Source organism: Cryptomeria japonica, chromosome 3 (assembly GCF_030272615.1).
Source record: "Cryptomeria japonica chromosome 3, Sugi_1.0, whole genome shotgun sequence".
Taxonomy (NCBI): domain Eukaryota; kingdom Viridiplantae; phylum Streptophyta; class Pinopsida; order Cupressales; family Cupressaceae; genus Cryptomeria; species Cryptomeria japonica.
Genome location: NC_081407.1, coordinates 398,941,224 through 398,954,769, shown reverse-complemented (window position 1 = coordinate 398,954,769; position 13,546 = coordinate 398,941,224). Strand labels below are relative to the sequence as shown.

At 38.5% G+C, this 13,546-nt stretch overlaps 1 protein-coding gene and 1 pseudogene across 8 annotated transcripts in view; both read left to right on the top strand.

Annotated features, from left to right (window-relative positions):
• Window positions 1–13,546, top strand: part of LOC131047942 (mitogen-activated protein kinase kinase kinase 5) — a 101,665-nt gene that overhangs the window by 50,694 nt on the left and 37,425 nt on the right. The window lies entirely within an intron of this gene.
• LOC131047945 (28S ribosomal RNA) lies at window positions 5,158–8,355 on the top strand (annotated as a pseudogene).

Sequence of the window (13,546 nt, the reverse complement as noted above, 5' to 3'; positions counted from 1 at the left end):
TTATTCCATTACAACATGGTTATCACAATCCATGAGTCATACATCACAGTACAAGATAATAAGAACAACCACATGCCAAACATATCCATTGTATGGCATATATCAAAATATTTGCTAAACAAAAGTCTTCCACTTATCTTAGTTACCTGCTGTTTGTGGGGGGCAATATGAACTTGCTATCAATGGAAGTCCACAATATAACACTAGACAACACACAAAGCATCTCAAGACCGCACAATGTATGTAAAAACTAAACATTATTTGACAAGGCATATGGTAATACTTTACAATACATCACAGCACAACACAAGACTGTGCAACACATCACAAAATATGATATACACTCATTGGAGCAACCCAAATCACACGTTAGGTCTAAATTTCAACATCGCACATCATTGGATTGGCCCAAATCACACATCAAGTCCAAAGTTCTCCATACCCTATAACAAGGCTCACCATAATTCCTTTCTCATAAGTTGTCATTTGACACACTCATAATTAGGCAATACCTAACTTGGCATTCCTCTCCATATAATGGTAGCATGAATCTAGTTGCAACCCCATGTAATCAATATATATTATAGGCAATACCACTATGTTTACTCCAATATTCAATACAATGTATAACAAATACAATCAGTCCAATGGATAAAGGATGCTAGCATCTATTTTTCAAGCCGTAGAGCACCCCTACTAGGTGTCACTATAAATAGGCTACATGCAATTCCATAACAATTGGGTCATGGTACTTCATTACTGTTGGAGATCTCTTGAGAGATACTGGTAAACGTATGCACAATGTAGAAACATGCCTATGGCTCCTATACTCTACCTACTAAATCCTCATGTGATGTGATGTTTATATAGCAAGATGTGCAATCTTTGGCTATGTATCTTGGGGAACATGACATCCCAGGTTCACAACACATTTGATCATCAAGTGTGGTTGTTACACATTGATTTATCTTCCCCTATAGGCTTGCACACACAATAAGCCAAAAATAGTAATTTGATCACAGACAGCGACAACATCAAAATTCTGTCATTGTGGAAAATTAGATGACAATCTCAACTTCATTCCCATATCCTTTTCCAGAAGATTCTACCATCAAGGTATTCTTGCCTCGGCTTGCCCCCTATATATCCCAAAACTCAGCAAAAGGTAAGACCAATACAAGGTGTGGTTGGGTTGTTGGGTTATCTCAGGATATAAAAAAAACAAAAAAACAAAGTTACAAACATAATAATCATCATAAAATTTCAGATGCCTAGGACATCAAAATGTGCAGTTCTAGAGGTCTTTTCGCTAGGGCATGATAGCAATCTGCATTTTACTGTAGTGACCATAAAGTGTGCTAGTGGCTGAGTACATTCTTTTCAGAAACTGATTGCTTAGTTCCCTTCATCAAGCCTTACACTATCCTTTGCTAAGCACATTCAGAGCTTGACCCAAATTAGATTAGGAAATAGCAAAACAAGTTAAAATTGACTCAGGCACAAATCTCGAGATACAAGATAGAAATTGACCAAACATAGAAACATTAATTGACCCTATGCATAAATATATACTCAGTAGGTTCAACGATCAACCACCAAATTAGTGAAAATCCATCATCAATAGTAAACATCAAACAATAATGAAAATTATGTTACCGAAGCACAAGACTTAAATGGACATATCAAGCAGGTGTCAAACAACATGTACAACACTTAGAAATTTAATTTTATCATGAATTCATCAACGTTTTATTAAATCAGTGCTATTCAATTCATGCCTTTAATTTGCAAACTAGGATTTAGAGTCTCCCTTTTCTAGATTCTATTGTACTCTAGGGTTTATTCCTATTTTTGATTTTCTGCGTACAGCAAGTTGAAATCATTTTTCTCATTGTTTACAAATCCTACAAAAATTACTCAAACCTAGTTTCAATGTTTATTCATTAATCATATTTGCAAATCTTTAATTTCATCTTTCTTGTATTTGTATTTTTTTCAGAATTCCCTATGGTTTCCAATACTAGAGTATTGAATTATTTAAAATTTAATTATCGTTTCAATATTAATACACACAAGCTCTCATATTCAAGGTCCAAGTCCAAGACCCTACTGTGCTACCGTTTTCCAAACTTCGTTGAATCCTATGCTTCCCTGTGTATGCAGTCCTTCACCTTTGATGTCTGTTGAATTTCTTCTTCCAATATATGAAAAATTTCTTCAATTATCCAACAATCTTGGCTGAATCCAATTTACATGCAATTCTGTATTTTGTCTCTTATCTGAGTTATCTTCTAATAATAAGTTCTAATCTGCTTTATTTTCTTTTATTCTTTTTATTCCAATCCAATTCATTTTGTTTTCAAATATATCTTTATTCTATTTTCCAAAAAATTCCACTGAAGATGTAGGTAATTTTAATTATTGAATATCCAATAATTCTCTATTTTATTATGAATAGATTTGCTCTCATCCTTTATTTTATTTCTTATTAAAATAATTACTTTTATGTTTTTTCCCTTAACAGAGCTCACACAATTTAATTCCCTTATATAAATCCATCTATATTTTTATATTTAATATTTATTTATGTATTCTAAAATATTTAAAAGATATATATTATTGTTTACAATTTAATTAAATTTAAGCGATAAGGAAATCTTTTTATGAACAAGGACTAAGTGGTTGCCAATTCATATTCCAAGTGTAGTTTCAATCTCCCCCGCATAACATTTTCTAGTAACATCATCAAACAACAACTTATCACTAGTAGTACTTGTTTCACATGATAAAATCCATATAATGAAATACTAAATATTGTGATCAAGTATCTCATTGCACATTCAATAACACGTGCAATAAATGCAAGTGTAGAATAATTATAAATATTCACACCATATTCAACATATAAAATCATAATCATCCATCAAGTAAAATCTCTACGTCCAAATTACAATGGGACAAGATGACATAATAATGAAGCAAAGAGTTCAATAGTTTAGGATGTAACACCTAAAATGTATTTCGAATGCCCTTGCCTAGTGATCTGAGTTATAGACAATAAATTCTTAGGTTGTCACTCAAGCTAGGAATATACAAAACATTCTTGTTGTAGAACACAGTCCTACTACTGAGAGGGGGGGTGGGTGGTGAATCAGTAGTAGATGCAGTAATTACACTTTGATAACTTCTTAACTTTTATGCTTAACTTGTGTGCAACTAGAGCTGTGTAATATTCAAACTAAAAACTGAAAGAGAATGTAACTGGAACATGAAAGCAAAGCCATCACACAAGAGTCGATGCATGATATTTTATGTGGAAACCCAGATTGGGAAATCCACAGTGAGAAATGCTGCTAGGAGCTAGTGTCCTAATCCAGCCTCACAGTTAATGAAGTTAATACAAATTTAGGGCACCAATCCAAGGGATCACCAAACCCCTTAACAAGCACCAACTTTTCAAAAACCTCTGTCTGAATGTCTGAGCGCCAACTCAGTATCAATTCAGTCTTTCTACAGTATCAACTTTATAAACAACACAATTGTATAAGTATCTCTGATTCAACTACAATTTCATCATATTAACAACAGTGATAAACATGAAATCAGACTCTTATAATCTGGTTGTATCCACCCTTTAGATAAACCAAGAAAAGTGTCACCTCTTGACAGATCTGCAAAACTGAACAAACCTCAACCTGATTGCAAACTGTAACAATATCTGTGTGTTCTAAGAAGAGTATAAATAATGATATACAGAATTGTAATCAAAGTAACTGTCAATCTGAAACCTTCCTCTGATCTGACACAATCTGAACCAGAATGTTAATCCCAACAAAATAAACAAAATTCCAAGAGTGTAATCTGAACCACAGAAGGTTATTTCAACTTCTTCAATAATGGAACTCAAACAAATCTGTTATATCTGACTTGAGGATAAATCAGTACAGCAAATTCAACTCAAACAACGTGTTCTGTATGTGAGAGATTCTGCAACAACAAACCTCCAGCACTTTATTCTTATTTGCAAAGCTTCATTTCTAATTTATTTCTAATGACTCTTTTCTTTCCAGTTTTTTTATCATGTCCTCTCACTGCTCGATCATATCTCCTTTCAATGCTATTCTTCTTTTACCAAAAAAATTCCCAAAAACTATCTTGAAACACGTACATATAAATACATATTGGATGGGACTTTAGACAGGTTGTGGTAATAAAGAAACAAGTTTTCAGTTCTAACTGACTTGAACCGGTTTGTATCTTAATCTTTCTTTTGTAAGTTAAAACAATATTTTAAAGAAAGAAGTTCTCATATCGAATCAGGGATGTCTTGTATTAACCAACACAATCATTAGTTTTAAGTAAATATTAGGAGATTTGGCGTGGATAACTTCCTTTCAAGAAATCTATTCTTAACCACTTTGCTTATAGATGCTGTAGATTGCCATTTCAAAGTTCTGAAGATTATCGTTTGAACTCTGGAAGTATCAAAGTCTTGCCTGAACATTTCAACCAAATACAGAGATTTGAATGATATCTGGTAAGGTCTCAAATAATGAAATCGTTTGTATCTTTGAAAATAAAAATGTCTTGCCACGTATCTGTCAGAAGTTCAGATTAGCTAACATACTTATTCATATTTGGAAATTTAGGGCATCATATCGAAACTGCAGATTAACACACATCATTCACAAACTGATGTATGTACCTTCTGTAACTGCATTGTAGAAACAATTGACATCAATGACAAATAATGATGCCAACTTTTGTCTGACATTTCATGTTCTTTCTTCTTGATGGTTTGGTTTAAACTTTTTGATGGCCTTCTACTCTATGTTTTGGTATGACCAAGAATTACATTTGGAATGCATAATATTTGCAACATAGAATACAAATCAGTCCATCCCATCAATCATGTTCTTACTTCCATTGAATCAAAACACCATATTATATAAATCTGATTCTGAAAAACAACAAGGGCATTTTCATGAGCTTCTATTGGCGGTCAGCTGAAATGAGCATGAGGTTCCTCGCCTAGTTGCAACAAGTGGTAGCCTATGTAGGTCAGCATTGGTTTGCACAGGTAGGGTGAGGCCAAGTGTGGAACTTCAACTGGGCCACAACGGCTTGCCAACATGCAAGCATGTTGGATCCATGCTGCGCCTCCAAATCAAGTGTGAATACCTGCTGAGTTTAAGCGTATCACTAAGTAGAGGAAAATAAACTTACTAGAATTCCCCTAGTAACGGTGAGCTAATGGAGAAGAGTCTAGCATTAAAATCGGCAGCTTTGCTTATCGAATTGTAGTCCATAGAAGTGTCCTTAGCAATGGATTGAGCCCAAGTCCCTTGGAAGGGGGTACCAAAGAGGGGGAGAGCGCTGTCGGGCCTTGACCCTGCTGCACCAGAAGGTGTTGTTAATGAGTTAGGTTGTTTGAGAATGCAACCCTAGTTGGGTGGTACGTTTTATCCAAGGCTAAATACGGGCAAGACATTGATAGCGAACAAGTACCGTGAGGGAAAGATGAAACGGATTTTTAAAAGAGAGTTAAAGAGTGCTTGAAATTGCTGTGAGGGAAGCAGATGGAGGTCAGCGATGCACCTTAGTTGGATGTGGAATAGTGTGAGCTAGTTTTCCTTCTTCTTGGGGGTCATGCTAGCACAGGCCATTGCGGTGGCACAAGCGCAGCCTTCTAGTTGCATTGTACCTTCATCACGATGGTTGTGGAGCGAAGCATGCACCTACTATGGCGAGCCCTTGGGCACGTACACGCTTGTGGCATTGGCAAGCGAGCTTTCCATCCAATCCATCTTGAAACATAGACCAAGGAGTCTAACATGTGTGCGAGTCGGCGGGTTGGGAAACCTTCGAGGTGCAAGGAAGCTAACTAGCGAGATCCCCTCTCAGGTGGTGCATTATCAACTCACCCTGATCTTCAATGAAGGGTTCAAGTGTGAGCACACCTGTTGGGACCCGAAAGATGATGAACTATGCTTGAGCATGGGAAGTCAGAGGAAACTTTGGTGAGGCCCGTAGCGATAGGGGCAAAGGACTAATTGAACCATCTATTAGTTGTTTTTCTTAGAAGTTTCCCTCAGGATAGTTGGAGCTCATGTGCAAGTTTTATTGGGTAAAGCGAATGATTAGAGGCATCGGGGGGATGACGCCCTCAACCTACCCTTAAAATTTAAATAGGTAAGGTGGCGTGGTTGCTTTGTTGGGCGGTGCCATGGAATTGCGACCTCTAAGTGGGGAATTTTTGGTTAGTAGAATTGGCGATGCAGGATGAACTGAAAGTCAAGTTATGATACCAAATTGCGCTCTAACCCAGATCCCACAAAGGGTGTTCGTTGATTGAGATAGTAGGACGGTGATCATGGAAGTTGAAATCCATTGAGTGCGTAACAAATACTTGCTGAATTAAATTAGCCCCGAAAATGCATGGCATTGAAGCGCACAACCTATACACGACCATTGAGGCAAGTGCTAGGCTCCGATTAGTAGGAGGACGTAGGGGTTGTTGCGAAACCTTAGGTGGATTGGCCCTCAGTGCAGATCTTGGTGGTAGTAGCAAATATTCAAATGAGAACCTCAAAGACTAAAATGGGAAAAGGTTCCACGTGATCAACACTTGGACATGGGTTAGTGGATACTAAGAGATGGGGATGGCTTGTCTTAAGGGTGCACTTTGCACGATCATCAAAAGGGAATTTGGTTAATACTCCCAAACTGAGACATGGTGGCGAACGACAACGTTAGGAAATCCGAAGATGTCATGTGGCCTTGGGAAGAGTTATCTTTTCTTTTTAATAGCCTTCCCATCCTGAAATTGGTTCAACTGGAGATGGGGTCTAGCGGTTGGAAGAGCACTGCATGTCTCATGGTGTTCATTGTGCCTTCAACGATCCTTGAAAATCTGGAGGATTGAGTACCGTTCATGCTTGGTTGTTCTCATATCCACATCAGGTCTACAAGGTGAATAGCTTGTCGTCAATAGAACAATGTAGGTAAGGGAAGTTGGCAAAATGGATCTATAACTCTGGCAAAAGGATTGGCTTTGAGGGCTAGGCCGAGGGTTCTGTGCCTTGAACTCGTGGATTGTTGGCAGCTTACCCAAGCCGCTATTGCGGCAAGGGCAGGTCATCACGTGTTGATCGGGCGATGGATGTAGGACCTCCCTTCGGGGGGCTTTACCTAGGAGGTGAATAGCTGACCTCATAATTGGTACAAACAAGGGGAATCCGATTGTTTAATTAAAACAAAGCATTGCAATGGTCACTGTAGATGCTAACGCAATGTGATCTCTTCCTAGTGCTCTAAATGTCAATGTGAAGAAATTCAACCAAGCACAGGTAAACATTGAGAGTAACTATGACTTTCTTAAGGTAGCCAAATGACTCCTCATCTAATTAGTGATGTGCATGAATGGGTCAGCAAGGTTCCTACTGTCCCTATCTACTATCTAGTGAAACCATATCCAAGGGAACGAGCTTAGCAGAATTGGCAGGGAAAGAAGACCCTGTTGAGCTTGACTCTTGTCCAACTTTGTGAAATGACTTGAGATGTGTAGAATAAGTAGGAGCCGTTTCACTGCAAGCCACTACTTCTAACATTATTTTTCTTATTCTGTGAGGTGGAGATAGGCCGATCCAGACGAAAGACATTGTTAGGTGGGGAGTTAGGTTGGGGTAGTACATCTGTTAAAAGATAAGGTATGTGTCCTAAGATGAGATCAACGAGAACAAAAATATCGTGTGGAATAAAAGAGTAAAAGCTATTTTGATTTTGATTTTCAATATGAATACAAAACGTGAAAGCATGGCCTATCAATCCTTTAGACTTTCAAAATTTGAAGCTAGAGGTGTCAAAAAAGTTACCACAGGGATAATTGGCTTGTGGCAGCCAAACGTTCATAGCGACATTGCTTTTTGATCCTTCGACATCGACTTATCGTATCATTGTGAAGCAGAATTCACCAAGTGTTGGATTGTTCGCCCATCAAAGGTTTAGATTGTCGTGCGACATGTTACTTTTACCCAACTAATGATTTGCGTTGCGATAGTAATTCAACTTAGTAGAAGAGGAACTGTTGATTCACACATTTGGTCATCGTGCTTGGTTGAAAAGCTAGTGGCACAAAGCTACTATAGGGGTGCTCTTGCATCCCTAGGGGCCCATGCCATTGGCTATCTTCGATTGGTGCAACAGCTTGGTTAGAGCAACCTTGAATAACAATTTCAAGTGATCAACAAGAAGAATATTTTGCAGACAACTTAAATAAGTGACGGGGTATTGTAAGTGGAAGAGTGGGCTTGCTACCACAATCCACTAAGATTCAGCCCTATCACCTCAATTTGTAAAATCACTTGGGCTTTATTGTAGGTGGGTTTACGGTATTAATCCCATTGCTCACTTGACACAAAGTGTTGGGTGGGGTTTTTTGCCCTGACTGCTTAAATAAGTGACGAGGTATTGTAAGTGGAAGAGTGGACTTGCTACCACAATCCACTAAGATTCAGCTCTATCACCTCAATTTGTAAAATCACTTGGGCTTTTATTGTAGGTGGGTTTACGGTATTAATCCCATTGCTCACTTGACACAAAGTGTTGGGTGGGGTTTTTTGCCCTGACTGCATTCTCCCCCGAGTTTGAAGTGGGGTTTTTGGTAAACCCCTTGGGCTGTATTTCTTTTGTCCAAGTGGTAAGTGGGGTTTCGGTGTGGTCCTTGGGCCTCATTTTTGTCTAATTGCTGAGTGGTATCTTTCAGGTTGGGGCTTCCCAAGTCTGAAGTAGGTTTTTTGGTGCATCACTTGGGCCACATTCTTTTGTCCAAGTCCTAAGTGGGGTTTTTGGTGCACCCCTTGGGCTGCATTCTTTTGTCCAAGTGCTGAGTGGGCTTTTATGAGGTGCAACTTCTCAAGTCTAAAGTGGGGTTTCTTTTTTCTCGAGGTGAGGTTTTTTTTTTTATAATTTTTTCCTTACTCTGGATTTTTGAAATTCCTTATTTCTTTATATGTCATTTTTGGAATTCTTTTTTTACTAAAATGGGGCATAGGACATGTGGACCGAAATAGGTTCCTGTTGGACAAGCACGGGTTTCGGGCTGCATTCTTTTGTCGAAGTGCTAAGTGGGGTTTCTGGTGTGCCCCTTGGGCTGCATTCTTTTGTAGAAGTGTTGAGTGGGTTTTATTTTTTCATTTTTTTTCTTACTCAGGATTTTGAAAATTCCCTAATATTCTGTTTTTTACCATTTATGGAATTCTTTTTTTACCAAGCGGGACATAGAACTTGTGGACGAAAATAGGTTCCATTGGATCAAGCATGGGTTCTGGGGCCGCATTCTTTTGTCCAAGTGCTAAGTTGGGTTTTCTGAGTACGGCTTCTTGAGTCCGAAGTGGGATTCTTGATTTCCGAATTTTTTTCTTACTCCGGATTTTTGAAATTCCCTACTATTCTTTTTTTACCAAAACGGCGTACAAAACCCATGGACCAAGCATGGGTTTAGGGGCCGCATTCTTTTGTCCAAGTGCTAAGTGCGGTTTTTGGTACGCTCGTTGGGCCGCATTCGTTTGTACTAGTGCTAAGTGGGGTTTATTTTTTTCAATTTTTTGTTTGTACTTTGGATTTTTGAAACTCCCTACTAGTTCTTCTTTTAACCATTTATGGAATTCTTTAACAAAACAGGGCACATGGCCCATGTACCAACCAAGGCTTTTGGGACCCAAAATGTTGCATGTTTGCCCATTTTGGGTTTGGGACCCGAGGACCAAAAAGGGGTCCATGGGACCCAAAAGTGGGTTCTAGGCCCAAAATGGGTCCATGGGACCAAAGATGAAAAACTCTTACTCGACAATAAATCTTTTGGCCCAAAATTTTTAAAAAATCGGGACTCAACAAAAAACCGGCAAATTTATCGAACATTTGAAAAGATATAATTTTTAAAATATTCTTAAAAAACACACACATATACACTAAATTTATAGAACATAATTACATATTACTGGTTTCCATCATATATACATCATAGTTTGAGTTAAATACATATCATATACCAAAAAACAAGTGCAACTTCTAAATAAGTTTGAGTCAATTACATATCGTAGAGTCTAGACCACAAAACAAATACAATCTCTGGATACATTTAAGTTCAAGCTTTCCTATCAATGAAAATTAGAAATCATAGATTTCGCCTATGACTAAATCTCAAAAAACTCTATTGCTGCTCAATGGGTGCTGAAGTAGGTGGTGGTGCTGCTGCAATATCCTCAACAGGCGAGGGAAATGCCTTTGCTAGATCAGCAAACTCATCTTCTGCCTCCTCACGTTCTGCCACTTCTGCCACCCATTCAACTGCCTCCCTTTCCAACTCAACTAAGTTATCATCAGTGAAAAATGGTTCCACATCAACATCAGCAGTAGCACCATCAGGTTCAGCAATCCAATCTATTGAATATGGATCAATCTCATCTAGGTCAAGTGATTCATGTGAACCCTACCCTTGTACCCTCTTTTCATACAATCGAAGGCTGTACTGCACATATACAAGGTCATTCAAGCGCTTTTGAGTCAACCTATTGCGCTTTTTTGTGTGAATGGCCTCAAAGACTCTCCAATTGCGCTCACGACCAGAAGCACTACAAGGCTGAGATATATGCGGATTGCAAGCCTTTGAAGATTAGGCATTGTGGCACCATAATCTTCCCACCACAAATCTGCAAGGATACAAATTGCCATTTATAACTTGGTAAAGATATTTATAAACTTAAAAGATTGAAATAAATGGTAAAATAAATTTAAGAGCACATTTTTTTTTACCTGGCAGCAGGGTGTCTCTCTTACGAACACAAATAGGTGAAGAAAGCAATGGCCCTTCTTCCTTCTTATAACTCTGTAACTCATCAAGTGTGAGGTCAGTGTGAGGTCTTGAATTCTTTCATCAACAACTAACCTCTGTATACATGTGTCAAGGCCAACTTGAACCTTTGCATCTACTTTGAAAGTAGGGGAGAAAAAAAACTTGGGGTTCAAATAGTAGGCAACAACATGGATATGGTGTTGTTGGTTCCACCTCCGATCAATTATGCACCATATGGGTTCATATTTGGTCTTGTCTAACCCATACAAGTGCTGAATTGCCTCTTTGACCTTATCCATGGCCTCATATAGATACCCTATGGAGTTTTTATCCCCATCCACCATCCATAGAACCCTCACCAATGGTTCTGACAACTAGATATGAAAAATAACAAAAACCAGCAAAGTGTAATATTAGAAAATTAAAAAATAAATCATCAATCGAAGTTTGAAAACTTACATTGATGATCTCCTCCATGACTTTGGCAAATCTATCATCAAAGATTGTTTTCACGACCTTCTTTGCTTCAGGATTCCTAGAATAAGGACTCTCCAACCATCTTTCACTCACAAACGTCTGCTTCAGGTTGGTCAATGCACCTAATATGCTCTTTAAGTTGAGGAAATTAGTGGCAAAACGTGTGACTCCTAAACGCACAAGATCCTTACCATCAGTGTGTTGTCTCATAAGCTCCAGGACCCATGTGTGATTGTAGATGTACTTTGTGATTTCCCTTCCATCTTCAACCACATTCTTCACCCAACTTAGTTTCCCTATGTCCTCAAGGAGCAAGTCAAGGCAATGAGCAACACAAGGGCTCTATAATAATGTGGGATTTTTGTCGGCTGCCACATATGTAGTTGCATTATCGGTCACATTTTGAACAACATTTTGCACTCCCACTTCTATCATCGCCTCATCCAACATGTTGCACAAGGTTTCTGCATTTTTCACTTCATTTGAGGCATCAACCAATTTCAAAAATGCCACTTGAAAGTTGATGAGTGTCCTATTCCTGCCATCCATCCACCCATCAGATAAAATGGCGCAGCCATTCTTTTCCCAAATCCTCTTTTGTTGTTCCACTAGTTGTAGTATGTTTTGGACCTCATCTTACAATAATAGTCCACTCAACTCATAACGACTTGGGGTCTTTAACCCCTTACCTGCCATGGTCAATGTAGTGACCAATTGCTCCCAATATGAACTAGAAGCAATATTAAACGGAATACTATTGTAATACCAAAACTAGCACATGCCACCTTTGCCTGCTAATGCACTTCCTTATTCCATGAAGTACCTTGCAATCCAGGTTTGTGCACTAGGAGTGTTATAGGAAATGAAGAAACTAGACATATTGCTGCCCACCCCCATACTTCCCGATCTTGTAGAATTAAGATCTGTCATTGGGGCTGCCATTGCCTTTGCTGTCCTCTTTTTTTCTGCCTTATTTTGCTCAGATTCTGAAAGCCTTGCTTTTGCCTCCCTCTCAACCTCATCGGGACAATTTCATATGGCGTTATATTCTGACCAGTGATCAGTGCAAGGTGATATTTGAGTCGGTTTATGCCATTGGTCATAGATTTTGTGCAATGGTTACAAATAATCTCTCCTTGCAATGTACCTGGTGTGCCATGTTTCCATAAAGGATCCCTCTTTCTACCACCAGCTTTACTTCCACCACCTCTAGTTGCAGAAGCCAATGTCTTTTATAAAAATTCAAAAGAACCTAGCAAAAGAGAGTCATATTGATGAGTCATAACAGAGACTACGTAGCTCCAAGCAATGATAATACAGATTTGGAAACATTCATATTGATGAATTTCTATTAGGTAGAATACGAGTGCTAATTATAGTCGTTAACTTATTGGCACATAACTTGTACATTTGTTTTAGACTATGCATTATGTGTATATATGTGACTGTGCATTATGTATGCAAGGTGTGACTGTGAATATCAATGATCCTCTACCTGCTAATGTTAAGGCAAAGTAAGAACTGTAGATTTGAGTGACCAAGTTAAGGCAAAGTAATTGAAATATAAGAAGTCTCTGTGCATTGTGTTGATGTATAGTTAGGTCAGAGGCTTCTAGGGGCCGACCTAGCACGTTTGATGGCTAAGTGGCCTGTTGGCCTTAGCCATAATGATGATATAATTTAATATGTAATCATGGGTGGCAGCATGTAACTTGTGTAATTTGTAAAGCAATTAGGTCTGGCCCTAAATGGGTGAACCCCTTGTGCAATAATGTAACTTGTCAACATATATTGGTCTGGCCCTAATTGGGCGTCATATGTAACTTGTAATTAGGGCCGACCTATATGTAACTTGTAATTGTAGGTCTGATCCTATTCTTGGCGCCTAATTTAAAGGATCAAATTGTAATTAATATGCCAAGCCTCCTATAAATACAAGGCATCAAATCATTGTTCACACACATCATTCAGTCAGCGAATTCATCTATGATCAGCAGCAGAACTCAGCGAATTGTTCTTGAAACCAGCAAATATCTTTTGGAAGACAGCGAATCTTCCCGAGTCAGCAAACTGATGTTAAAGGCAGTGAATCATACTTTTGTAACAGCGAACTGGTCTTGCAGGTAGCGAACATCAACCTAGGGCAGCAAACTATCATTGAAGGCAGATCGAACTTCATCTAGGGCTGCAAGTTATTCAAAGGACAGCGAACCCTAT